Consider the following 26,137-nt stretch of genomic DNA (forward strand, 5'->3'; position numbering starts at 1 on the left):
TAAAGTTGAGAGCCACGCAACAGAGATTTGGGGTACGAAGACGCTTGGTGCATTTGCCTCCTTCATAAAATCCTGCATCCTACCTTTCCATTGCAGTCCTGTTATACACATCGCTGATAAAGCTTAGCGTATTAACAGTGAGGGAAATTTCTAACTTTTAATTATGAAAACTGCAATGTTCCAATCATATGCAATCTGAAAATTCTGGCTTTAACAATTTAAGTCCAAATATCAAGATAAAAACTGAAAGAAAAATATCAGTTTATCATCACTATGCTCTTAAATGTACTGATGGTCAATATTTCCATATTGAAGATAGACTATCAAGATGATGTATTAGTTTTACCCAAGCTTTTTGTTGTATTTGCTCAGCCTTTGTCAGTTACTTTGACACCATAGATTTTCTTTTGTGTGTGTGTGTATATATATATACCTTTGTTGGAGTATAATTGCTTTACAATGTTGTGTTAGTTTCTGCTGTACAACAAAGTGAATCAGCCATATGCATACATATATCCCCATATCCCCTCCGTCTTGAGCCTCCCTTCCACGCTCCCTATCCCACCCCTCTGGGTTGTCACAAAGCATCAAGCTGATCTCCCTGTGCTATGCAGCTGCTTCCCACTAGCTATCTATTTTACATTTGGTAGTGTATATATGTCCATGCTACGCTCTCACTTTGTCCCAGCTTCCCCTTCTCGCCCTGCGTCCTCAAGTCCATTCTCTACGTCTGCGTCTTTATTCCTGCCCTACCACTAGGTTCATCAGTACCATTTTTTCAGATTCCATATATGTGCGTTAGCATATGACACCATAGATTCTCCCCCTCTCAAACAGAAATGTGAATCAAAAATAACAGAAGCGTTTGGACTTCTTTGACATTAATCTTTGACTATTTCCAAATAAAGGTTTTTAATTTCTAACCCTATGAGAATAGAAATATTTGTCTTTTTGTAGATTTTTGACATGACTTTAGATCTAAAAATTATGAAATTAATAAGTGTAAATTACAGAACATATTTAAGTAAGGATGTATATTGTGAGATGAAGAATATAAAATATTCAAAATAGCTTCATATGGTTAATTTTCTTCAATACAAACAGCTATACCCACAGTTGATAGCAAGTAGATCACCTCACCCACAGAGGAGGAATGAGAAAATATAAGGCCTATTCAACACAACATAATTTCACAGTAGGTCAGCACAAATTTATAAAGTACAGGTGTTTCTATAACTGAAGTCCATTGGATAAGCACACAGTATTCCACTCTCAGCAATGTTCACACACACTTCCATCTGGAACTTTGCTGATCTCATAATAATATGCAACTTATTGAAATGTAAAAAATAATACATGTAAACTCCAAAATTAATTATCTTGAAAAATGCCTTGCCTTCCTGCATAAAGATTTTTGGGATCCCTAATATACTTAAGAAAGTACAATTTGAATTATCTACATACAAATTTTTTTTTAAATTTTTATTGGCAAAAAATGTCAAATTTCAAGACTAAAATGTATCATTTAAACAGTGTGATATATTTCTAGAAAACAAAAAAATGTGCAAGATAATTTTAAATCTTATAATCAAAATCTTATATTTTTTAAGCTAGAGGAGTAATCCTTCTTCCTATGTAGGCTGTGCTTATGCATTTCTGTAATTGTTTCCAAGACTTTTTTTGTAATGTAATGTTATTCATTGATGATTTTTTACCAAAACTATGCCTACTCTTCACAAAAAGATAGAATTGGCTGTTTGCTTTCCTGGAGCATTAACTTATTAGGTTTTAAAGGGTGTCAGTACTACTTTTAGAAAGCTGTTTCTCACAAATCAAAGATGAGATGGTTAATTGTTAAATTAGATAAGAATCATGATATTTGAGAAAGAAAACATACATTACAAAATTATCAGAATGTACAAAGAAGTTCCAAGTTTAGAAAACAGAATGTTTTGTTTGAGTTAGCCCACTTAAAAATTGTTGCAATAGGAAACAGGGGGAATTGGTCTAAACAACCAGTAGATTTCTTTGATATACACAACTTAATGAAAAGAAGGTTTGATGTGCTTTACTTGGTTTTCACTTGGTAATGACGGGCTGGTTTGAATTCTTCCCTGTGTGTGTCCATCAGTACCTCTGTCCTCAGCCCCAGCTTTTGGCTAGTTCTGCTCTTGGACCTTTCTTGACCAATAGACTCCCCACATCTTTGCTCATCTTCATTCTCTGAGACTATTTCATCTCCTCTCCTTTGTCAGTAGGATATGACCCATCAAGTAAACTGGAAATTTTGAGTAACCTATAAATTATGCCTTACAAATACTACAAGATAAGTGTTCTAACTTTAGAGATAACGTATTTTGCATATTGTCCAAACATAAACATTAAAAATTGGGTTCTTTAGACAAAAGGAGTAAGAAACAAGCATCCACATTGAGGGATTTAGGGACTTGAGTTAGTGGCACACGTGTGCCCATGTAGCCCTCTTTACCCCCATAAGCAGGCAGCCTGGCTGATTCAGAGACCAGAACAGCCTCCACCCTGAATCTTACTCATCTTCCCTGGATGACAGGCTTGAGTGCTATGTCCAAACAAAAGCAATCCTTCCAAGAAAATATGACCCATCTCTGGTGTCAGCCCCAGACCATGCTTGTTCCTGAGGTTAAATCACTTCCACCCATTTACTTCCTACTGACTCTGGTCCTTCCTCTCTCTTCCCATCTGTACTTTCCCTTCCTCTTATGGTCCCTGGTCAAGCCAGCACATCTGATAAATATCCACATCATGACTGAGCTCCCCTTATTAGTGAACATGTTCAAATGTTTCAGTCAATACATATTTTCTCCCAAAACAAATAACTTAAGTTGCCAGAAAATAAATGCTGTGGTTTACCAAGTTAAGGAACATACATTGTCTGTGTAAATCACAATTCCTTGAAATAGCAGCCATTTTTCCCCAACACACATATAGATGACAAAAACATGTTTCCCAAGCAGTAAATAATAGCATTAAAGGCAGTGAACCAGTAGTAAAATAGCACCTGTTTGGTATCCCTTAACCACCAAACACAACCATAGAACGAAAATTAAATGGAACTATGTTAAAGTACCAATGCCTCTTCTGGAGCTAGGGTAAATTTTCAATCCACATATGACTCTTATACACCATCAGAAGAGGATTGGAGGGCTTCCCACACTGACAGTGAAACAGAGCAGGACCCTGTGGGGCTCCTGGGCACGAAAGGCTTTCCGTTTCTTGATTACAGGCAATACTTCATTCAGCCTCCATGACCTTCCCTGAGTTCCAAGGAGCAGGTTCAAACAGATGCTAATCAGGGAAGGGAGGGGACGCAGAGACAAGGGAGGGGCAGTCAGGAAACAATAGTGCAGCCTTGGGCCAGGGTCCTGGTCCCCCTCAAGGGGCACACAACAATATCTTTGAGCTGTTTTGCAGATACTCAAACCCCCTCCAGGTGGGAGAAGTTAACTGTCTGCTGCCCACAAGCATGGAGACCGCAGACCTGTTGGAACCAGGAGGTTGATGATGCTGACTCCTGATTACCTCACCACCAGCCAATCAGAAGAGTGTCCATGAGCCGACCACGCCCTCTTTGAACCATTGCTATAAAACTCCTCACGACCCCCTCCAGGTGGGGACACACAGTTTTGAGGGCAATTAGCCCACTGTGGCCCCCTTTGCCTGGCAAAGCAATAAAACTATTCTTTTCTACTTCCCCCCAAAACTCTGTCTCCGAGATTTAATTCGGTGTCAGGGTCCAGAGGCTGGACTTGGTATCAATGGGACATATTGTGGAAGAAAAGAGATGATGCAGAAACAAATTAAAACCCGGAGGCCCTTGGGCCACCCCACTCCACACCTTAAACTCACAGCACACGGCGGAGGTGCTCAGAAAGCAACCATGTGGGAGGAACACAGAGGAAGAGGGGTTTCCATAGTGATACTTTTTACTAATTTATTGAATAACTTAACATTTGCTTTTTTTCCCCCAGTTTTATTTTGCAAGCACTTTGAAATATCTCCCCTTTCAAACTTTTGAATTAACTTTAACTGAACCAGCATTATCTGTATCAATGTGGAAACCGAACATCAGTCCAGGCAGAGTGACATTTCTAAAATGATGATTGGAATTCCGTGAAAAATTTAACTTGAAAAATCCCCATCTCATAATTTGCTAATATCTCTCATAAAATAGGAGAAGTTAACATGAGGTGTCTATGCCTAACAAAGATATCGTTATAAACAATATCGTTAATTTAAATGTATTTAACAGTTTGCAAAATTAAAAAAACAAATAACAAACTTGGTTCCTTATGAACAGTTTTATACCATTCAGAGGAACCAGATTAGTATATAAAAAATAGACTTTTTTACATGTTAATATGGTCTTAATCATTCTGATTATTATGTCTTCTTGGACATATTTAAATGCAAAAGACTGTGTCTATAAACTCTGTGTCTATACCATGATAAGACTCAATAAAAAGGTAAAGATTCTATTAAGCAGCCTTTTTGCTTCCTTCTAATAAATCATGGCAAAAATGCTTTTAAAGTGTATATGTTTAATTTTACATTATTAAATTTTCATTTTTCTAACTGATCTAAGTAAATCCTGGTCTACATAAAACCATTATAAAATGTTAGAGAACATTTTATTTAATAGTTTCTTTTGTTACCCCTACAGAATCACAACTCTACTGCAAATGCCAGAGGCTAAGGCACTCCTTGTGATATGTGTGTACTAACTTTATTCTTGTATATGATAAGGATATGCTGACAGATCTATCATGGATTTCTAAGTTCAGTCACTCTCCCGCCTAAATGGAAAATCAGATTTCTGAACACATTGGTTTGAGTATACAAGTGACTCACCCATGCCAAATCTCAGGGGTAGGCTTAGATTCACAGATATTTTCTGTATGTACGTGTGCTGAAGACTACCATTGCTTTAGGAAGTTGGTGTCATGTTACCATCCTTCACATGGAATAAAAAATTCTTCTCTGCAGTTTTGTAGGTGTGAGAAATGCAGTGTTCTTATTTTTACCTTGCTTCAAACATTGATCACTTGTGTGAGTTACCTGTATGGTAGAAAGCACTATGGTCTGAAATGAAGTTCCAGAGTCTCCCAGATTAAAACCAAGGTGTGCACTCTTTCAGAAGACTGTGTCCTAGGCAAAGAAGAATGCTTTAGCCGTGAAGAGCTTCCATAACCAGGTGAAGGGATAAGGAATGAATGAGTTCTCCCCATTACCTCCTCAATCAGTATCTCCTTGAACAAACTAGTGAAGCCACCTGGAAAGGAGATGAAATAAAATGTTGGGTGGGGGAATAAATTAGGAATTTGGGATAGCAGATACACACTACTATATATATAAAAAATAAACGACACAGTCCTACTGTACAGAACAGGGAATGATATTCAATAGCTTGTAGTAAACTATAATGGAGAAGACTATAAAAAAGAATATATACATATATATATATTTATATATATACATATATATCTGAATCGCTTTGCTGTACACCAGGAACTAACGCAACATTGTAAATCAACTAAAGAAATGAAATTGAGTTATTTGTAGTGAGGTGGATGGACCTAGAGTCTGTCATACAGAGTGAAGTAAGTCAAAAGAGAAAAATAAATACCGTATGCTAACACACATATATGGAATCTAAAAAAAAATAATGGTTCTCATGAACCTAGGGGCAGGACAGGAATAAAGATGCAGATGTAGACAATGGACTTGAGGACACGGGGAGGGGGAAGGGTAAGCTGGGACGAAGTGAGAGAGTAGCATGGACATGTATACACTACCAAATGTAAAATAGATAGCTAGTGGGAAGCAGCCGCATAGCACAGGGAGATCAGCTCGGTGCTTTGTGATGACCTAGAGGGGTGGGATAGGGAGGGTGGGAGGGAGGGAGACACAAGAGGGAGGAGATATGGGGATGTATGTATACGTGTAGCTGATTCATTTTGTTATACAGCAGAAACTAACCAATATTGTAAAGCAATTATACTCCAATAGAGATGTTAAAAAAAATTAAATAAATAAAAATAAAACAATGTTAACCTCACTTGACAACTCAGTCACATTAGCTGAGACAATTTAGATTTTAAGTAATTATTGAGTGTTTGTTCCATCTGGCATTCTTGTCTGCTGCGGGAAATCAATGGACAGAGGACATTGTAGAGGAAATGGTGGCAGAAGGGCTGCTAGTGCCTTTGATGGCAAATGACCGCTCAGGTGTGAGTTCACTTTCCTGGGGCTTTTACACTATGACTGTATTTCAATGAGACATTTTCCCTCCAGTCTTACTCTCAGGTTAACAGTAGAAAGGACAAATCTCCCGTCATATTACTGGATGTGTTGACATGTGTTTTAGAGACTTTTCAACAAGACTGCTCAATAAAAATGGAATTCACGCCAAGCTTACGAGGATGCAATCAAGCTGCATCAAGCCTTCTCAATAAATTAAGCATAAAAACTTCAAGACACTTGCTATAGAAATCAGAAATCATTATGCTCTTTTAACAATTGGAAAGGACTTAGGTTCCCTTAAGAAAGCTCATTTTGGAAGTCCTAAAGAAATTAGGATCCTTTAGAGCGAGTCTTGTTTTAACGAATTTGAATACTGTGTTTTTGTCTTTTAAACACTAAGGCTTTACTAACATGAGCAAGATTGTACCCCTGTGATCTGAAGATCTCATGGTATCCATTAGAATGCCTTAGTACTGTTCTTTTTCTTTACTTCCCACTCAGAGGCATGGAGATTGCTTTAACATCTACACAGAAGAGTTTATACAATTCGTGATTCTAATAGCTGCTTATTTAAGAAAGGAATAAAATATAATTATTTTTAGCTTCAGAAGAAAAATTTCTATTGTAGTCTCCTTTTAATATTTATCTTCTTCTTTATAACATATTCATGCTAATCTGAGACTAATTGGGAATTTGCACTATATTTTAGGTTAATTGATTGAAGCATACATCTTACTTTGAAAAAATTGGTATTGCATATTCTAAAGATTCAAAGGTCAGAGTCTAGTATCAATTTAGTTCATAAAACTGACTTCTTACAAACAATGAAGTTAGATATCTCCTTGAAAAATGAACTCAGGATATCACTTATTTGTTCAGTCATAGGGTAAAGGCTTCTCAAATCTAAATCCTTCCATCTTTGTGGGGAAATGCCCTACAGGTTTAAATATGAAATATCACTACTCTTTTGGTTCTATTAATAATATGTGGACAGATTTGGGTACATTTAAGTCTAATTAGGAGGAACATGAAAATAACTAAATGGGCGAAATACCTGTACTGCATAGTTTCGTCCTCAGACGTGTGTGTGTTTGGCGGGGGGAGACAGAGACAGAAATACAGAGAGAGAGATGGTGAAACAGCAAGAGAGACAGAGAGTAAGAATTTCCATACTGCAGAAAATTAAGCAGTACAAAAATAAATAGGTGGGTATATTTCCCAGCAAGGGAAAGGACCTTTTTTAAAGAACTCCAGGTCCAGAGATACTGTACCTGCGAGAACTATTATTCATGTTCTCTAAGCCTGGGCTTTTTCTCTAAATGCAGAAGCTAAAAGATGGGCCTATGATAAGTAATATTTAAGCCTGATTTTATTTTATTGTTGCACACAAGATTCTGTGAATTCCTTAATTCATTGTCCAATCTAATTACAGCTTGATTTCTCAGAGGGAAAATATATGACCCTATCTTCTCAGGTTACTTTTGGATTATTATCTTCTCTGGCTACTGCAGTGCTGGATTACAGCCCTGTTATTCCTAGCATTTTAGCCTCCTCCGTATTGGATACTGAATACTGCAGTAGATGTGATCCTCCAGCATTCGTATTGATCGTGGAGACTGGCAGATGTGATGTGCTACTTCAGCCCGGATGTTGCGAACACATTCACAACGTGTATTCACAGTAACGCACCTTTGTGATTCGTGTATTAAAGTTGCCAGGAAGGGTTCGCATTTCAAACTCCTTGGGTTTACAGCCCTATGATGATTGTAGAAAAATAAAACACTCTGCAGCCAATTTTTTTCTGAAACATTTTGATATATAATCATCATCATCAAAAAGTGCATTTTCAACCCTGTGTGTTCTTTACTGAGTGCTGCTTAGAATTTTTTTTTTTTTTTTTTTTTTTGGACAAATCCTCTGTGCTTCCCTAGGAACACTGGTTAATGGCGCGGTGGGTGCTGACAAAGGAAACGGTACAGGGGTTCCTGTCTTGGAGAGGAGACCGAGTCTAAGCAAAGAGCTACAAATGCAGAGAAAAAATCGTGTCATTCCTTCTGTTTCTGCTATATCTTTTTAATCTCTGTGACTCTCTTTTCTACCTCCCTGCCTCCGATTCCAGATCTATCTCTCCTCTTACTACACCTCCCTATGTAAACTCAGACACACACTTCCAGGACATTGGAAACAGCTCTCTGTGAAGTGTAAGCCCTTTCTATGTGTCCAGAAAACGGTCTCAATAACACGAGGTTCTAAGTGTTCTGTCTGCTGTCCCCACATCCAGCATCCTTTGCAGCTGCCTTCAGAACCATCCCTCAAAGGTGGCTCTGAGGACTTGGGAAGTCTAAGGTTTCTGCGGGGGAAACACACAATCGCAGGAGTGAAGCCGTAGTCTAACCACAGCAGAACAAGCCCTGAGATCCGTGCAGGGGACCTGTGTGACCCTTGCCACCTGCAGACCACCACCTGTTCCCACTCCGGTGACTTAGATGCAATGTAGGACTCAGCCGGGGTCATGGGCCAGAGGGACTTCCTGGTTTCCAAGGTTTCCAGTTACTCAAAGGTATCTTTATCATAAAGCTACTGTTTTCCTTTTTAAATTAAATTTGCTACCTTTATTTCTTAAGTTAACAGTCAGTGACCAACTTGGCTGTGCTTTTGTGAAAGGCACTTTTTTGTTTTTTGGTTAAAGACATAAAGCTAAATATACACCACTTTTTATAGACACTGGGTAAGATTTTTATCTATTTGGATAAGACTTTTAAAAAATTAATCCCAGTTGTACAAAACATAAAACTTGAATTTGTTCATGCCTACATTGCATGAACTTGACATTGCATATGGTTCTGCAATGATAACTTCAATTGCACAAGGTGTGCTGCATTTGACCAGAGTCAAAGTCCCTGCCCTAATGGAACCAAAAACATCCTAGAACTGTTCTGAGACAATTTTTAATTCACCTTTAAAAAAAAAGCCTTGTATCAAAAAAATTGGAATTTCTGTATTAATCTCTTTGAACTGCATATGGAGATCGGCATTCAAGCTTATTTCTCCTCTTTTTTTCAGACAAAACTCCAAGAAGGGGGTACATTATGCACTTTTTAAGTTCTTTAGAATGCTTTTTGAAAATGCTTTAAAAGAATTTTCCATGGACTGAAGTTTCATTGCATTTCTGATTGGTGATAGGAAGAACAGTCAAGATGTATGCAGGAAAAAAGAACGAAGGAAGGAAATCCTGAAGAGGTCCAAAGTTGATTCAGTATCACAAGACAGATGAGATCCCAGAGGGGTGAAGAGCAAATAGGGCAACAGTCCACTCTAACAAAAGGAAGGGGGTCTTTTTGAAGATTTCCTGCTTAGAAAGTCCAACCATGCTCTGAATCGGACTAGAACACCAGGCTCAGTGTGACCTGGGTTTGAAGAATTTTGGAGGCCATAACACTTGGCTTGATCCCTGAACAGTAATTAAGGCTGCTTCTTATCTTGTTCATTACACAAGTAGAAGGCTTTTGCTTTCCTTTAACAAAAGTACTTTCAACCTTACAAACACAGATATGTTAAAAAAAAAAAAAAAAAAAAAAGGCCTTTTCTCTATTAAGGACTTTCACTGACAACATTTGGTTTCATTGTGTGCATTAAATCTGTGTTAAAACACAACCACCCAATGTTAACCAAAACTGCGCTGAGGGACCTCAGTCAGATTCACGAGCATATTTTCTTTTAATCAAAGACACCTGGGTGTTTTGAAGCTCTGACTCCAAAAGATTTTTTTTTTTCCTTTCTTTCGTATTTATTTATTTATTTATTTTTGATAGAAGACCTTCCTTTTCTATAGCTGGTACCATCAAAATGCATTGGTTCCCTCCACCCCCAAAGCGAAGAAGTAAACAGTATTCATGTAGGGAGAATACAGCTTAAGCGATTCACGGAGTATACAAACATTTACTGGTACAAAATCTTCAACAGGAGTTTTTTGTTAAATTTTTACAGTGTTTTCTCAAATCTTCAAAGCTGGCCTTGATGGTTTGCTGAAGTAATTGAACCACTCTTGAGTTGTTTTATATAGGACATCTTATCTTTCTTTCATTCCCCGGGCTGTGGCTTCCTTTTCTATTCCCAGGAAATCCACGTACACACTTTAGAAGCCCTCCTGAACACGGTGCTGGCTTCTAACTTTCACAGAACCCTTAGCACCATTTGAATACGAAAGAGATACTGAATAAAAAGCTTTAATCTCTTGTCTGTTAGGCTGCTTTCTGGCCTCTCTTCATCTCCTCCTCTTCCAAGGGCTTTTCTGTGCGAGGCAAGTGAACACTTTCTGTTTAAAATGAAGTGTAATGCACAAGAAGATGCATTCGGCTGGGCTGAGACCCGAAAGCGGCTCCTGGAAATCTCGCCCCCGTCAAAATTCAGCTCCATGCGTTGCCGCACCGCCTTGTGTTTAAGCCTTTGCAGGTAAAAGATTAGTAAAGAGCTCTCCGTGAACAAAAATCATTCAATCAGCAGAATGTACAGGGAGTATCAAATGCGCCCTCCACCTCAAATACTGCGGGGTCTCTCCTCTGATACCTCTTCCCCTCGGTGAGCTGGAACTGCTTGAAAGGGTTTTCTGTTCTCTGCTCTCTTGTCAATTTGAATGCCAGGAAATGAGCCCCCTTTGTGAGATTAATTAATAGCAGGAGCGGATCGGCCGAGCCCCATCGCCACGCAACCGAGCTGTAATTGCTACTTTGTGGAAAGGAAAGGAAAAAAAAAAAAAAAAAGTTTGGGTTGCAGTTTAAGAAGAGGGTTTAAGGAAAGTTCTTTGAACTAGAGGTCTCAGTGCACTGGATTAAGGCAAGAAGCAAGGAGGCCTTTGAAGTTGCCTAAGAGGTTTTGGAAGGGAAAAAAGTTGGGTGGCAAATGGGAGCTGGCAACATCAAAAGCGCTCGCTCGTCTCCTCACCTGCTCGGCTTCGTCTTCGGGAACAGGGACCACGGGCTGGAGCGCAGTGTGGCGGGTCCCCTGGCCGCGGGAAGGGGTGGGTGGGCGGCTGGGTATTCGGGCTGCTGGGTCCACACTGTGCTGCAGCGCAGGGGCCGTGTACACGGGATGGTGTGTAAATCGAGCCGGACAGCACGTGCAAAATGAACATAAACGATTGCAAAACGGGTTTCTCTTCTTCCTCGGTGCCACCCTCCCTCCTGAGACCTTCAAAGATGTCTTCAGAAGTTTCTCTGCTTATCTCTTAGCCATGATGTATTGATAAGAAGAAAAAGAGAAATCATATCCATACCCTGTCTAGAAATAAGAATTAACGAGGGCCGTCTATTCTCAACAGGGGCAATACCGCCCCCAAGGGGGTGAAATTGATTCCTGGGGGCTGAAAGAAAATCTTAGGTATTGTAATACTTTGTGGTTCTCTGAAGGGTCACAGTGCATCAACAGATACATATTACATCTTTGCTAATAAAATTCCATGGGGAAGGGCAATTAGAAATAAAATACGTCAAAAGGGCCCCTTGAAATATATCATACCTCTTTTTTTTTTAAAAACCGCCACTCTGAGGATGAATGCTGTATGCAAATTTCTGAAAAGTGGCCTGAATTTCATTTTATATGAATTGTATATTAACCAGAAGTTAACTCAAGCATGTGAATTCCATATTTTGATTTTGTATGGAAGAAGCCCTATCTCAAATATTTTTATACTTCTAAATCTCATGTTAAATTATTGTATTGTCTTACTGTTTGTCAGACTGATGGATGAGACCTACATATTTTAGTAGAAAAGTCTGAATAGATTTTAACTCTCACCATTACAGTTTGTGCATAGGCTCAGATATTTTTGAAAAACAAAAATCAAATTAACTCTCCTCAGGTTTTTTTGTTTGTTTGGTTTTGGGGCGGGGGCTTCCTTAGAAGTTCTAAACTCAGGATTTTTTAAATGACCTGGCAGATCTAGATGTTTTAAAAATACACCTATGCTATTCATTCTAACTTTGTATACTTTTTTCTAAGTTAATATGGTTAGGTGTTAATTTCAAATGATAAGCAATATTTATGGACAGAAGTCAAAAACTTTTTCTTGGCATTTATTGCCTGATGGGATTGCTTTAGACCTCTTAAGAGTATTGTTTTCATTTTGAACTCAACTTCCAAGACAAATACATACACTTTTAATTTAACCAAATATGTAAATATTTAAGGATACGCCTTAATAATGAGAAAATCTTGAGTTCCTGTGTTTTCAAACTATAACTATGCTGTATTTTTCTCCCATTATAATGACAAGGAATGTTTGAAAATCAATAGCCAATCCCAGTCTGGGCTGAAAAAACCCAGGAACTCTTCTAGGCCTGCCCTGCTGGATACCACGTTTCTGAGTATCCCCACCATTCAAAGTATTTATTCTCCACTGACCTTGAGAAAGACATTTTGGAGGCTTTGCCTTGAGGAAAATTTATATACACAGCAACATGCGTAGGAGGCCACGTCTTCCCTCTTCTAGTGTCTTTGTCTTTGTGTTCGGAAAGAGTCTCAGGAGAGCGGCAGTCCCAGCAAAATGTACCTGTGACATTTCAGAGCTTCCTCTTCATTGACATCCAATACCAATTCACGCTGCACAAGCAGGTTGGACCAGCCCAAACTTCAGCCCACAGTGAGCAATCAATAAACGCTGTTGACTGACTGCGTAGGTGGACCCAACACCTCAACTCATGGACTTGCAACCTCATTACAGCACCATCTTGGGGGACCTGCCATTTTGAAAGTTTAACAAATATTTTTAATACAATGAGTGAGTGAATAAAGTAGCTGGTGATTATGAGTCCATTGCCAGAATTCCCAACCCCCAATCCTTTCAAACTTGCAGGCAGGAGCACACGGCCCTATTTCAAATGGACGCCCGTGTCTAATGGCTCATCTCACTTAGCGGAGACCTTTCCACTCTGTGTACAATAGAAATTACGTAAATATAGAACTATGTACAATATGTGAAATGCCTTTCTCACAATAATGCCTAGACCCCAGTCTACGAGTTGTCAAAAAGCTGTACCTAATTATGCTCATTAAGAAAAACAGATATTCAGTTACCTTCCTGCTGCCAACGCCGGAAACAAAATAGTTTCCTCTTTTATTATATCAAGTATCTTAGTTTATGCCACGCATGTTAAAGTTTACCACTCCTTGGGGCTTGCAACTGCAACACATTTCTTAGCTATCTGGAGGATTATAATTGTGCGCGCACATCAATTACGGATTGGATTCAGCGTTTTCAGATAACTTCCCAAATCACAAAGAGTGCACAGTGGTCTCCTGGCATTTCCAGGCCAGTTTGATTACAGGTGTACTACACGCAGCCTTGTTCGTTTTCCATGACGAGGGCATCCTTCCCTGCTGGGTCTCTGGGAGAGGCACTGACCATTGCTTCTCACTAACAATTTCTTCCCGTTCCCCAGAGATGCCTTAATGAGCCCCTTGGACATGGCCAAAGGCAATCTTGTTCTCTGGGCCAGTGAGGTGAAAAGCCAAAGCTTTACCTACCAGGCAAGCAATAATTAATAAGGTGTCTTTGATTCATCTCAATTCATTAACAAAGTTACAAGTTGGGCGGCCTTAAGGAGCACCGTTTAAGGCTGTCATTTCATTTGCAGGCATTGAATGAAACGCGTGTGCCGAGGTATGTTAAAAAAATTAACTTACAACGAAAATAAATGAATGTAGAATACTAATTGGGAGAAAGCAACTGACAGATACTGCAAAAGATTGATTTTCGGGAAAACGGAGAAATCTGTTTTCTGTTTATTTTAAGGACAGGAAATGAATACTGATTAGAAATGTATAGGCAGTTGCTGTTAGGCAGCATTTGGTAATGTTTTCACTGGATATTTGATTTGTCTAAGATTTTCCTAGATTTGAGATTGGATGCCAGTTATCGGTTCGTTTTGGTCTAATAGTTAGTTGGACTTTCTTGGCTACATGGCTCTTAAATCACAAGCGTTTGCCATGCCTCCCCACGGAAAAAGGAACTAAACCTGAGTGTCGCTTTGCCACAGAAAGAAATGCCTGCTTTAAGGAGGGAAAAGGAACCTGGGATGAGGTGGTCAAATTTCTGTTGGTCTATTTTTTTCGTAAGAAACTTGCTGTGAACTTGAGAAATAGTACCCATTTGGGTTTGTAGGGATCTTAAAATGCTGCTATATTGTTTCTTAATTGTGTTGTCTGGAAATATATACATATCTCTATATATATATAGAGAGAGAGAGAGATTATAGATATATATGCACATGTATCCTCTTATCTGGGATAAAAGCACAAACCAAACAGAACAAAAGCCATACTCCTAAATAAGAGATGTGAGTTTTCAGAGTGTGTTAGAATGAAGCCACTCAGAGAAAGGAAGGGAGTACTGATGGCTCTGGGTGCAGGAAACTGCTTCCATATTCCCACCATCCCCTGGAGCTGGGGGAGGGTGCTTCCCATTTGCATCTGTTGTGTTACAGTCGTGCCCCAAGCCTGTCTCCACAGTGAATAAGGTTGCCTGTGGAAGGCAGCTTGGGGCAGGCAGAAAGGCTACGGCACAGTCAAGCTGCTTCCCTAATCAGCTTTGCTGGGACCACCGCATGATGGCCTCCGTGAAGAAATTTAGATGATAATATACAGCATCTCCTGGAACCGTGGATACAGACGGGCTGGAGTCAAACTATTCTAATCCTTCATGGGAATTCAGGAAGTGCAGGCGTGAGATTGTAGTGACATCTAAAGGCAGACTCGTCAACTCGTGCTGCACTTCTGCCCTGCTAGTTCCTTTGCACAAGTGTTCCTCATCAGAGCTTCTGACAAATTCCTCCTAGAATCCGCATGAAGCAATTTTTCCTCGGGTCTTCTCGTTTCTCAGTCTACTCCCTTTGGGAGTGGGAAGGTTCTTGCCACCTGCGAAAGCCTTTCTTGTGTTCCATTTTCCATCACTTCTGGCACTGCTGCTATGTTATCTTCTCCTCTGCACCTGACACCCGTCAAACTTCTTTGACCTTATGTCTTGAGACCAAACCAGGCTTAAGCACGCAAGCCACACCTTGGGTGACAGCCTCCACTGCCATGGGGCCCAGATGCAGCTTATACTCCTGCCTCTGCCTCATCTCCCTCCTCTACTTTCCCGGAGCAGACAGGATGGTCCAGAGTTTGTGTGAGTTTCCTCTGAACGGGAGACGCTGGCCAAGCCATGCACTGCTGTTGGGAATTGGATATGACTGTCTTGCCGATCAAGATAAGGAAATATGCATTTTTAATGATGGATGCCCACATATGAACTGTGTGCCCTTTTCTCCTTCTTTAAATAAAATGACCTTTTCTTTAGCCAGGTCGGTAGGCTTCTTTCCCTGACTCCATCACAAATGGCGGTAACATGACCTCTGCCATGCTGCAAGGGGGCCAGCTTCCCACCTCCACTTCCGCAAGCATCCTGGCCATGGACAGTTCAGCCACATCCTCTCTCATTACAAATGTGCCCCTGAATCTCTTGTCGAGCAGATTAATGTATCCAAGATGTCTCATGCTTTGATTTGGCTTTACCATCCTTACCAATCAGATGCATGGCATTGGCAAATGCGTACAAGGGCAGGGAAATTAGACCATGTACACAAGGCAACAGGGTGTTTTGCATGCAGGTGATCCCCAACAATATTAGAACCTGAATGTGTTTTCTTAGCTCTCCATTGAAGGGATGGGAGTTTTTCTTTTCTGCTCTTTTCTTTTTAATGGTCTTGATGAAAGACCTATAAAGTTGAATTGAATGGTCGGAAGATAATAACTCTGGTGGTAAAGGTCCCTGCCTTGTCTGCCACCCTGCCCTGGCAGTAATCCTGGCTTTGGGGATCTGAAATTTCCTAAAGATGTATTAGTGTCGTATACACATGTGCTCTTGTATGCTCATAATCCCTTTCACTAGCTTCTTAGCTGCATGCTTTGTATTTAAATTTTCCTTCTGACCAAGTAAATCCCTTTGGATGAAGTGACAGGATCTTTTCAGCACCCATGGCTGGTGACAGCTGGTGGAGAGACTCTGAAAGCCTGCAAAGTGTTCCTTCCTTGCTTTCTTCAAGGCCAGTGCCAGCCACCAGCTGAGTGATTTGTAAGCTGTCCCTTCAGGCATCCATCAGCTGAAGAGGTTCACAGTAAACGCTAAAGAAGTATAATAGATATTAATATAAAAGACAATATCTGGGCTTCTGGCTTAACCATGTCTTTAATTAGGTACTTATTTATTATACGTGAACATGAAACCTTTTCATTAATTCTTGTGTAACCCTTTATTAATACTGTATGAAGTATATACTGGCATCTGAAATGCAGTGAAAACCAGGCTTTGAAAGCAATAATTGCCGATAACCTTTGAAAGAACAGCTCCCAGGGCCAGATGCGTGCTGTTTCTCCTCCTTTGGTGAAGTTTCCTTGTGAATATCTAACTTGTAATACATTCTGTTGTTTTAGATGAATATCGAAGGATGTCCTTTTTGGAGGAGGGGGTCCTTTCTGGCAAGGTGCCATTGTTAGATTAAGTAATGAGGTAATGAGAAAGATTCAAACTAAGCAAGAAACTAGACCTTAAATGAATGCAGGCGTTAGCAGTAGGTTGGCCCTTATGTGGAATTCTTTGGTTTCAAACTTACCTAGCCAAATGTCATTTCTCTATTTGTTGAAAGAGCCAAACAAAATAATGGTCTCAGGGAGACAAGGGTTATTAACCACTTAAAAGCGACAATTAGCTGTTGTGAAATTTTTTTGTAAATTTAGATCTCCAACATACATAAACATCTTCCTAGAAATTAAAAATTTGCTCACAAATAAAGCGAAAATAAAACACAACCTGAAGTGTCACTTCTAAAGATGGCTGGTTATTGATTCACTTTTATATAGCCGCCGTTTGTTTTTGCCTTAATTATTCTAAGTACGAAGAGAAAGTTGAGAGACTATTTTATCATTGGCATCGACCTATAAATATTCCTAGAAATTAGGATTTGAGGGAAGAGGAAGATTTGTTGTTGTGTGTTCTATGGCACAGAGCGTAGACTAAATCAAAGGAATGGTTATCCTAGAACCTTGAGAAGTTCTACTGGAGACAATACTTTGACAATGCAAAATGAATGGCAGATTCCAGCATCATTATTCTGGCTTGGCAACTTATAAAAATAAATAAAAACCAAAACTTCCTCATATATATATATATAAGATAGATAGAAATGTGCGCATGTATATTTTGCATTTTCTAATATTTCTCAAATTGCATTTCTAATATCTTTTAAACTGACAGAACTTTCTACTAAATGAATCTATTTTAAGAAATTGAAATACTCTATCTCATGCTATGGTTAGGTTTTACAAAAGCTGTTGCACTTGAAAATGTACTGAGTCAGAGATGAGAAAATTACTACAAAAATAAAAGGTGATGGTCATCTTATTTTACCTTACAGTTTGGGGTTACTAACAATATATTAGCAGCAAAACAGATTCTGTGACTTTTACTGAAAGACAAGGACGCACTTTGGAATTTGAAAACCTACATTTTTTTTTTGTCATTCTGCATTTAACATGCCACGTTTCCTTAAGTCTGCAGCCCTGAGTGGAGGGAGGGGTGTTGCACAGAGTCGGAAAAAGGGAATTGGAGACTTCTACAATTATACATATGTTATTTCCAAACCTGGAATATACGCACTCTGCAAAACATCAAATGATGCCTTTTTTTGGAATATGAGAAAAATTGCTAAACTCAATGATCCTAGTGTGCTACAAGGATATTAAATAAACTATTGAAAGAATAAGATTTCTCCTATAGTCAATTAAAAGCAAGCAATCTGCTAATAATAAAATTGAAAGCTGAGTTTGTTGTATTGTTGTTTGAACCAAAAGTGCACATGGGCTTTCAGATATTCAAGTAATACAACACTGTTTTGTGTATGTGTGTGCGCCTGATGAATTATTAATTCAGGGCTTGCGCTGGGCTCACCAGCTACTCCTGAATCCCTATTAGTAAGTCGCAGTTTGATGTGTCACAATGAAGGTGAAGAGGATACCTAATAAGACTATAATCTATCCATTGATATCTGCCTCTTGATCTACTTCCTTTTGCACTGGGTAAATTATTTTAAATGGGTTTTGTGTTTTTATGCAAGAAATTGCTTGGATTTTTGTTTGGGCTGCTGTTAGGGGCGTGCGTGCATGTGCACATGGGTATGTTTTAAAGGGCAGTTTTATGTGCTCTAGTTTTTTTGGTATTTCTTCGCACCAAATATTCAGATGCAGTATACACACACATATATGTACTGCCTACCTGTATGTGTGGTGTCTGTTTACATTTTCTGTCATGTAGTCATTAAGCACACAGCGTAGCCTTAAAGGATGTCAAAACTGACAGCCCCAGCATGATGGATGACTCTGTGCTAGACTGATTCTTACCAGGTGTGGTGTGAAGGGAATTCAAATGCTCTTCAGAGCTCTTATTTGTGTTATTAAAGTTTTGCTTTTCTGTAAGTTGGGTTTTTTTTTTGTTTTTGAGGGGGGAGGGCTTCTGCACTTGTAATCTTAAACCCTTTTGTAAGATGTATTAAATATTTGAAGTAAAAAGAAAATATGGAGGTTCCCCCCACTATGTATATCTGATGGATGTTATCCATTTTTAGATCACCTCCTCTTCAACAAACATCTAAGCAGTCTCAAGTCAACAGGAGAAATATTTTCAAAGACTTAAAATTACTGATTCTGTTGTCACTAATCTTTGCAGTGTACAAGGGGCCCCACTGACCCCCTGAACTGGGCAGAAGTGATTACTACCTGTCTGAGTCCGTGAAAACACCAAGCCAAAGTTAGAATTTCATTTAAATATTAATTAATTAAAATTAACTTAAATATTTAAATTAAACTTTTATTTAAATATTTTGAGCCAGCTACAAGGTTGAAGGGACGAAGGCAACATTCTCTGACCACTCTGCGTACAACGCCTGGTCTCTGAACTAAATCTGAGAGCTCAGATCAGCGCCTACTGGGCGGTCAACACAAAAGGGTGGGGATCTGCCTGACAGCCTTGAGGTTGTCCCGCCCAAGCTTGTCATGTGGCTAAGTGACACTCAGTGCCCGAGGCAGTCCTGAGCATGAACCAGGGATGCTGCAACCGGCGTGATCTTTGCTCATTTTCCATCATTGAATTCAATGTCTTCAGATCAAAAAGAACTTTTCTGTCTTTTTGACCATTTAAGGTGGGAATGACAGAACTAAAGAGGTGAATTTAAGGTCGGCACAATTCCACAAAACTGGAGGACCGGCCTCAGGATGTTGTCAAATACAATCTGTCATCAACAGAGGGAAACTGGCAACTTAAGTGATCAGTGGACCTGAGGGATAGGGTTCTAACGTCACCCATGTCTTTACTGATCTTCCCAAATCATACTGGGTTAACTCAGCCTTTGAGTATAGATGGTCTGAAAAGCTTGTCCCATGATCTGCAATAAACTATGTTCCTCACCAAGTTTCCAAAGAAAATTATACCACAAAACAACAAACCCAATGTCTAAGATATTTACTGCTTTGATTTGTCTTCAGAGTTTCATAAACATATATGAATATACGTATATGAGGTTTAATATACATATATGTATATGAGGTATATTATATATGAGGTATATAACATATGTATATGAGGTATATAATATATGTATATGTATATGAGTATATATATATATATATATACCTCATTCCAACAAAATACATTGGTGCAGTTTGTGGAGGTTGACTGTGGTGATTGGACCATCTTTACTCAGCAGGTGATATAACTCTTTTATGGACACAATTCTATCCCGATGGTCAGATGCTGAGAGAGATTTTCAGCAACGGTAGTTGGACAATCCTCAACACAGACAACGTAACATCGCTTCTTACTCTTTTTCTACTACATACCTCCTATTTGGAGGACTTGGGTGTCACCCAAGGGAATCGCCTGGCCATCATCAGAATTTCCCATTACATGTTTTCTTTGTTATTTATCTTGACTTTTTCTTGGTTATCCCTTGTCTCCACCCTGCTGCCTGATACATAACCACCGTGTGCCCCGACCATGCCCATCCTTAATCCCGTAACTCTGTGTACCCGTTTCCTCAACTTTTCCTTGCCAGTCCTGTTTCCTTTGCCTCCTGGTTATCCTTTCCATTGCACCCTTCTGTGCCACTCTGGCCCCAGGAGCATGCAGCTGACCGCTACGTCCTGGTCTGGGGATTGTCCAGTTAGGCAAGAGACACTAAACCAGCCCTCTCCAGGGATATGGGAAGTTGACAAAGCGCCCTTGAGCAGGCATTCGAAGTCTGGAAGGAGAGACAGGCAAAAACCTTTGAGTCCATACAATGTTCATAGAATTCTGAGCTCATGGGCAACACAATGCTCAGAGCTGGTTGGAGAAAGAGCAAGCGTGATGATGCAAACGCACACAGTGCAGGGTCCAGCTACGGCAGTGGTTTCAGAATATAGGGAGAGGTGGCTTAACTTGCATGTCTCGGGAAAATATTGGGGTCCAGAGACAAATCATCCATGTGTTTGGTGGAGTGAAGCTCTTAGTAGGAAAATAAAAAGCAAAAGCCCAGGGGCTTCCCTGGTGGCGCAGTGGTTGAGAATCTGCCTGCCAATGCAGGGGACACGGGTTCGAGCCCTGGTCCTGGAAGATCCCACATGCCGCGGAGCAGCTGGGCCCGTGAGCCACAACTACTGAGCCTGCGCGTCTGGAGCCTGTGCTCCGCAACAAGAGAGACCGCGATAGTGAGAGGCCCGCGCACCCCGATGAAGAGTGGCCCCCACTTGCCACAACTAGAGAAAGCCCTCGCACAGAAACGAAGACCCAACACAGCCATAAATAAATAAATAAATAATTTTTTTTTTTTTTTTAAGAAAAGCAAAAACCCAGAATATATATCATGTGGGCACAAAATAAAGGTTCACGGACAAAGAAAAACGCTGCATATTCTCACCAAAGAGTAAAATTACAGGACGTCTATGATAAATTGTCCAAATGAGATCCATTTAGAAGGAAGAGCTGCTACTAATAGCTATGCTGGGACAACAGGTGTACTCTGGGACCACCCAACACGCAAGTATATATTTTTACCCTAACTGTATCTCATTTCACAGATATACAATGAGAACCTACGATGTGCTGTAGAGGTGGGCGGTCTGGTCCTAACTGACAGGTGTCTCTCTGGAACTTGCTAGAAATCCACCCTCCAGGGTGCCATGGAAAGGTGTTCACAAGGAGGTGTCTCATTGGAGACAATCCTCTACCAGCCCCCCGAAGAAGGTGCTGGGGAAGCTGCTAGCCCCTGGGTGGTCGCGACCACCATGCGGGGCAGGGACCCTGCGGAGAGGCTGTACCTACTGCAAAGGCCAGGCCCTTGGGAAGCTGGGAGCACTGCTGAGCCTGCCTACAAGTCCGCTGGAGCTAGAAATCAGACGCTCGTCTCCTGCAGGGTCTCCCCAGCGCCCTCTACTGACAAAACTGAACGTTGTGCTAGCCGCCAGAAGAACAGGTGCTTAGAGGGCCCAGATCCATTTTCATACATCAGGCCGTGAAGGGAAAATTTAGAGCTGAGAGCATTACGTAGGTAAGTGACCCACACAATGAAAGCACGTCACCCACAGGCCCACTCCTCAGGCGCTTCTCCTTTGAGTGTTTTGGTTTTAGGTTTTTCTAGTAGTTACTTGTAATACTACAGGCAGACCTCAGAGGTATTGCGGGCTCTGTTCCAGACCACTGCAGTGAAGCAAATATTCCAGTAAAACAAGTCACATGAATTTTTTGGTTTCCCAGTGCATATAAATGTGATGTTTACCCCATACTGTAGTCTATTAAGTGTGCAATAGCATTATGTCTTAAAAAAAGTACACACCTTAATTGAAAAATACTTTATTGCTAAAAAATGCAAAACCAATTACAATAATAAGATCAAAGATCAATGATCACAGGTCACCATAACAAGTATAATGAATTTTAAAAGTTTGAAATATTACAGGAATTACCAAAATGTGACACAGAGACACAAAGGGAGCAAATGATGTTGGGAAAATGACACCAACAGACTTTGCTCGACGGGGCGTTGCCATAAGCCTTTAATTTGTAAAAAATGCAATATCTGCAAAATGCAATAAAACAAGGTATGCCTGTAAGCTATTTGTAATTCTTGACAAGTCAAGTTTAAGCATTATCTACTAATACTTTACTATGAAAAATGACAAACGTGGCCCACTTTGTCATCCCAGCATTTCTTCATCATGACTGCAGTGACCTATAAAATTTTAAACAATATACTTGAGCTTTATTTCCACCTGTCATCTTTGGACAGTATTTTGTGACTCTTCACTATCAGAGAACTGTCAGGGCCTGTATACTTTCTCCTAATGACCCTCTCCTCGTTAGCACATCCAACTGAGTTCTCAGGCTCAATGCTACTTTTCCATTCCTACTATTACATTCTTTTTTTAAAAAATTATTATTATAATTAAGTCACCTGTGCTTTGTCTGGTAGTTGGTCTTGAAAAATGAACCCAATGAACTGCATTTTCAATGTTATGATTATGTAAATGTTATTCATTGGAGTATTATTTATGGGCTCTTGGAGACATGATTGTAAACTTAAGAGCAAATATGTAAACATTAAATGAGAAAGGTACTCTTCTTATGGTCATATAGTCAATAAAACTTGGAGTTTTCTGGAAACCTTCTCAAAGTTATAGTGAGTGATGGAGGTGGGATGTCTCAAATCTAATTCTAATGCACTGATATTGAACACAATGCTGTACAGTAAAAAGTGCAGATGATGAGATTTTAGTCATAAAAAAGTAATTTATGTTCATAGCATTAAGTCAGGCAATATTGAGATGTCCATATGTTCCCATATGGACATCCATACCAGTGTCTGTGCTTACAGAAATATACTCATGTTTTTAGTTTGGGTTTATTTATTTTATTCTTTTCTAGAAAAAAGGATTATACTATGCATATTATTTTTTAAAGCTTTTTATTTTGAAATTACTTTTTGATGAATAGATGGGTTCCAAAGATATCACAGAGTGTCTTGCAAGTCTTTTACCTTATCCTCTAATCCTAACATCTCACATGACTGGGGCATATTTATCAAAACTAAGAATCTATTAGTTAACTAATAGACCAATATTAGTTAACGCTAACTATTTAACGTTAACTAAATAATAGACTTTGATTTTCCACTGCCTTTTTTTCCCACTAATGTTCTTTTTCTGTTCCAGGATCTGCTCCAAGCTACCATGATGCATTTACTTCATTTAGTCTTCTCCCATCTGGAATAATTTCTCCATCTTTCCTTGCCTTATATGACCTTCACACTTTTGAAGAATCCAGGTCAGTTATTCTGTAGAGTGACTCTCAATTTGAATTTGTTTGATTTCTTCTCATATGTAGGCACGTTTACGGCTCTAGGGCAAGACTGTTATAGAGGTGAAGTGCCCACTCAGTGCATCCTATCAGAGAATATTTGATATAAACATGATTTATTACTGGTGACGTTAGCCTTGATAGCTTGGTTAAAGTGTTGTCTGCCTGATTTTCCACTGAAGTTACCTGTTCTACTTTTTCATACTCAGTTCATTACAAGTGACTTATTAAGTCCAACCTGCACTGAAGAAAAGGGAAATTCATTTCCATCTACCTCCTGAAGGAATTTCAAAGTACCTGTGGACCCATGTTAATAACAACACAGTAATTAACGTATATTTAATGGTGATATTTGAAGGCTATATAAACGCCCTGTTTCTCCTTAAAGTTTGGTCAGCAGATTTGCCTGAAGTCATTGATGCTATTGGCCTCCAATGGTAACTTTCTATTCTCCTCATTCCTGGGTTCCCCAACATCCTGTTGGATTTTGTTTTTAATTTGCATACGATAAAACGTATTTTTATGGTGTAGCATTCTATGGGTATTAAATAATGCACAATCGTGTATCCACCATCCAGTACAATATAGCAGTGTCATTCCTGTGAAAATTCCTCTGTGTAGCCTCTTAGTAGTCAGCCCTTCCCTCTTGCCTAATTCCTGGAAACCACTGATACGTTAATCCTCTCTACAGTTTGACGTTTCCAGAATGCCCTGTAAATGGAACCCTAGGATATGTAGCCTTTGGTTCTGGCTTCCTTCACTTAACAAAATGAATTTAATATTTATCCATGCAGTAACATAAACCTATAGTCTGTCCTTTACATTGCTGAGTAGTGTTCCATCCTATAGATGAGCCACACTTTGTTTATCCATTCACGTGATGAAGAACGTCTGGGTCATTTCCAGTTTGGGGTTATCATTAACAAAGCTCTTCCAAACATCCATGTATAGGCTTTTGAGTGAATGCATTTTTTAATGCAATCAAATAAAAACTAGTACTAAGAGTGCTGCACCCTATAGTAAGTGTATGTGTAACTTTATGAGGAAAATGTCAAGCTTTTTCAAAGTGGCTCTACCAATTTGCATCCCCTCCAACAATGAATGAGAGTTCCTTTGGCTTTGCATCATCGGTAATGTCAGGTCGTTATGGCTGTGGAGTTGTTTAGTTCTCTTTTGCCATTTTTATTAAGTATGAAATGGTATCCAATTGTAGTTTTAATTTCCACTTCCCAATGACTAATGATGCAGAACATCTTTTCATATGCTTATTTGCCAAGCATATACCTTCTTTAATGAAATTGTCTATTCAGAATTTTTTTTCTCATTTTCGGTTGCTTTCTTTGTGTTGAGCTTAAAGGGGTCTTACTATGTTCTGAAGACAATCCACATATTTCTTTTTAGTTTGATTGCATTATTATGTAAGAACCTGCTTTGTATGATTTATATTCTTTTTAATTCTCAAAGGTGTGTTTTGTTAACTGAGGTATAACTTATTAATGGTGACCTTTCAATGTGCACTTGAGAAATGTATGCATTCTTTTCCCGTTGGAGGGAGTGTTCTATAAATATCAATTGGTCACGTTGGTTGATAATGCTGATCTGGTCATTCAGATTTTTCGATTTCATACCTACTCATTGTATCAATTACTGAAAGACAAGTGTTGAGTACACCAACTATATATGGCTTTGCCTAGTTGTCCTTTCAGATCCATCAGTGTTTGCCTCATGTATTCGTAAGTCCTGTTCTTAGGTGCATACAATATAGGATTGTTACATCTTCTTGATGAAATGATCCACACATGATTAACATACTATTTACAGTTATTTTACATTTTCTATGTGGTGCTTTTCACACTTGTGTCATATCTGAGTCTGGTTCTGATGATTGTTTTGTCTCTTCAGATGGTGGGAGTTTCCTGTTTCCTTCCCCAAGCCTCAATGAGAGTCTATCAGTTCTGTAAGGCAGCAGATTTTATTTTTCTTTCCCCTTCTGTGAATTGCTGGTGGGTTCGTGGACGAAAACTCTGAAGTCTGCAGCCCCACACTAGCCCAAACTCTCACACTAGCCACACTCAGCCTTTAGGATTTCATGAAAAAATTTTAGTTGAATCTTCTTACTGAACTAAGGTGTCTAGTAGTGTCTGCCCCAGGTAACAATTACATGAGCCTCATTTATCCCTGCAAGTACCTGTCTCTCCCCAGATTTCTTGTTGGTTGTTTGTTCTACAAAGTCATTTCGCTGATGGGTTTGATGAAAATTTTTAATTTACATTTTATCCAGCTTTGCAGTGGCCATTTTCAACTCTCCTACATCTCCAAGATGAAACTGGAAGTCTTATATTCTACATATTATTTTTAACTTGTTTTTTTTTCTAATTTGAAATATCAGTGGATATGGATATATCTCCATTGAAATATCAGTATACTGAGATTTAGCTTAAT

The 26,137-nt window shown here is 39.4% G+C and overlaps 1 protein-coding gene across 2 annotated transcripts in view; it reads right to left on the reverse strand.

Moving 5' to 3' along the window:
* Positions 1-426: 426 nt before the first annotated feature.
* Positions 427-26,137, reverse strand: part of TMEM182 (transmembrane protein 182) — a 464,198-nt gene continuing 438,487 nt past the window's right edge. For both annotated transcript variants that reach the window (XR_014234936.1, XR_014234937.1), the window contains one exon: positions 427-13,013. The gene's annotated coding sequence lies outside the window, so the exon portion shown is untranslated. The remainder of the gene's footprint in view (positions 13,014-26,137) is intronic.

Source organism: Balaenoptera borealis, assembly GCF_965194805.1.
Source record: "Balaenoptera borealis genome assembly, chromosome: 15".
NCBI classification, from domain to species: domain Eukaryota; kingdom Metazoa; phylum Chordata; class Mammalia; order Artiodactyla; family Balaenopteridae; genus Balaenoptera; species Balaenoptera borealis.